The 3,409-nt window shown below is 32.5% G+C and overlaps 1 pseudogene; it reads right to left on the bottom strand.

The window, feature by feature from the left end:
* Positions 1 to 1,850: 1,850 nt before the first annotated feature.
* Positions 1,851 to 2,733, bottom strand: LOC101204989 (annotated as a pseudogene).
* Positions 2,734 to 3,409: the final 676 nt, after the last annotated feature.

The raw sequence follows: 3,409 nt of genomic DNA, 5'->3' as shown, positions 1-3,409 counted from the left end.
GATAGTTTTAATATATGCCTTATATCAGTCACCATGAATGACAAAGTAATACATTAACTCAAAAAGAACCCTTTAACAATTCAAGATATCAGCTAAAGCATTGTTATATATTTTTATAAAGCATTATATTATTCATATTTTATACCAACATTTTTTTTTTCTTTTCATCTTTTGAACAAAGAACCAAACCAAGAATTAAGGAATACTCTAGCAACAAAAGCTTTTTAACGAGAAACCTAACCTTCTCAAGGTCCCAGAACTTGGAAGTAAAAATTGGAGAAAAGGAAAAAGGGAAAAAAAATTAAATTGCACAAATGACAAACCATTCATGGGACCAGCTTTTAGACCAAATATACTAATATAGGATAAAACACATTAAGTCATGAACTTACAGCTTGCCCCTGATATATTTTCTCTATTGCCTCGCTTGCAGCCGTAGCTTTCAAAATAGATCCAGATATACTAATATTGCTAACTTTACATGGCAACTAAACTACCATCATTCTTTTTTTAAAAAAACAAAAAAACAAAGAAACAACATTAGTTATTGACGAGAAATAGATGATAATTGGCACGAGTGACAATGGTAAAGTTTAGAAAGGGGTGGTAACTTGACAACCAATAAGTCTGACATCAAACTACTCTATCTTAAGTAAAAGCAAAATTAACAAGTACCCTAAAGAAACATTAGCAAAGGATAACAATCATATAGATCACGATTAGGATAGACAAGCTAGAAATACCATCAAAGACCATCATATGACATTCCTATCATTAAAGAGCACACATTATACATTTATATTGCCCTAGACAAAGTAATCTTTTGATTTCAAGGAACAAGCGTCCAACCATATATACAAGTGTCTCCAATCAACTTTGATTGCCCCTTAAAAGCATTTACTTCAATAGAGAAATTGTTGGATTATAACTTAAAAAGATACTGTATAATTCACATCAAATAAAGAATATAAGCCTATCGATTATATTCTATACGCGCTCAATTGGTACACTAAATGAGAGTGCTCAACAGTTAAAAAGTTTGAAGGAATGAAGTAAAAAAGAAAGTAGTGGAACTGTCTAATTACGATCTCGATTTAGGAATAAAATCTAGGGAAAGAAGCCAGTCAACCTGTAAAACCAAATAACTTCCATATTTCAACAAAAACATTGTCAACTTTGATATATTAATCGAAATTCATACTCATATAGAAATTATTGATTTGCCAGTCAGTCAGAGTAGATGCTTAATATTAATATAATTAGATTATTCTTAGGAGATATTATTCTTAGGAGATATTATTCTTAGGAGATATTATTCTGGAGATATTATTTGATATTATTTGCTTAAGTGTATTTCTCTATGGTTATATATAGGCTTGTATCTCTATTAAGTAATGAATGAAATATAGATTGATTCCATAAAATCAACACTTAACATTCCATACCACCTGATAATTATTTACCACAAAGAATCAATAGAACAAGAACAAATATATATTGATTGTAGAAAACTGAGGTTAGAATACAACTGTTTACACATTTGGACAATGAGAAAACAGAACACACGTAATGTAGTTGAGAGTCTTGAACAAGTGTTGGAAACAAAAAAGTCAACTTGAATGTCTAAATTATATATATATATAATCGACTTCATGCACCTTTTCCTCTTTACGGCCTCTTCTTTATGTGAAACCTTAGCTCTCTCTCTCTTATCCTTTCATTTTCCTGAAATGTGATTTTAATTTTTTTATATATATAGACATACACACATGTAGCGAGCGGGAAAAAGGGTGTAATAAAAATCCCTATTCCTTAATAACTTCTTCCAAATTTGAGAACCATATTTTATTTTAGGTCAGACCCACCTTTGAATAAAGATTCTCATACTTTGATAAGCCAATGTGAAAGCAAATAAAGAGAAACGAAAAAACTTCGGTATTAGTAAGCTTACACAGATGTGGAACTCCATCGGTTTTAAATGCCTCATCGTTCGACGCAAATATAGTTAATCCTTTCTCAACCGCGGATTCATAAGTCTTAATCACATCGTTAGAAACAATCAGTGCCATAAACGTCTTACACCTAACTTTCTCGAGCAAAGTCGTTATGTTAATGTTGGAAGCCGAGGAAGCCGAAGATGTCAAAATCCCTTGTGCTAAAATCGTCGTACTAATCTCAATAACCGAAATGTTGTATGGAAAACTCACAACCGACTTCGTGTAACTTGATTCAAGTTTAGATCCAAGTACGACGAAGCCAAATCCAACCTTACCGCCTTGGAGATCAGTAATGTTGACGAAACATAGATTCCAAGCGCGTGATCTGTGATTTGGTATAGAGCGTAGTGGAGAGAGTGGTCTCGTTGGAGATCTTTTGGAGTTTCGTGGGATCGTTGTAGTCCAAGACGATGTGGAGACTGAGGAGATTTTTTATAATTGAGAGAGGATGTTTATCGAGGATGGGAGAGAGAGTGCCATTAGCAACGACAAGGACGATGATAGTTTGACGGCTGTTGATTTCGTCGGTGAGTCTAGTTTGTTGAAGATAATTGTTGTAAATGATATACTAAAGGAAGTCTTTAAGCATGTCAATAATATTGTAGGCGGGGACGATGGCAGCAGTAGCGGCAAAGGCGAGGAAGAGGAGAAGAGATTTGGAAGCTGCCATGGGAAATAGAGAAAAAGAAGAGGAAGGATGATACGGGGGGTCTACGATAAGAGGGAAATCGGTGGAAGTCTGAAAACAAATAAAAAAAGAAGCATTTGGACCCATTTTTTCCTTCTATTTCTTTATAACGTAATACTAAACATGCTATGGTTGAATGCTATTAAAAGACGTATTTTTCACATTTAGTGACCAAACTACCACGGGAATGTTCAATGGGTGTGGGCATTGTCCATGTAGAATCATTTTAAAATCTTGTTTGTATATGTTGATTGATGAATAAAAATTCTATCGACTAAATGGTCGATTTGCAAGCCAAGACAAAATTTAGTTTTGCCAAGATCTTTAATCTCAAATTGTTTTTTGAGATATTCTATTGTCTTTGAAAGCTGTACAGGAGTTCCAATTATATTTAAATCATCAACATATATAGTTATAAAAACAATTCCGGATTGTGATTTCTTAATAAAAATGTAAAAACAAATTGAATTGTTTTAATAACCTTCTTTCAATAAATATTCACTTAAGCGATTGTACCACATTCATCCTAATTTTTTCAATTCATATAATGATCTTTGTAATTTGATTGAATATAATTCTCCCGAGCTTGAATTATATGATTCAGATATCTTAAATCCTTTAAAGATTTTCATATAAATTTCATTTTTCAAAGATTCATATAGGTATGTTGTAGCTACATCCATAAGATGCATATGAAGTTTTTCACATACACCCGAACTAATTA

Source organism: Cucumis sativus, chromosome 5, assembly GCF_000004075.3.
Source record: "Cucumis sativus cultivar 9930 chromosome 5, Cucumber_9930_V3, whole genome shotgun sequence".
In the NCBI taxonomy this organism is placed as follows: domain Eukaryota; kingdom Viridiplantae; phylum Streptophyta; class Magnoliopsida; order Cucurbitales; family Cucurbitaceae; genus Cucumis; species Cucumis sativus.
Note: the sequence above shows the minus strand (reverse complement) of the source record. Positions and strands in the feature narration are given on the sequence as shown.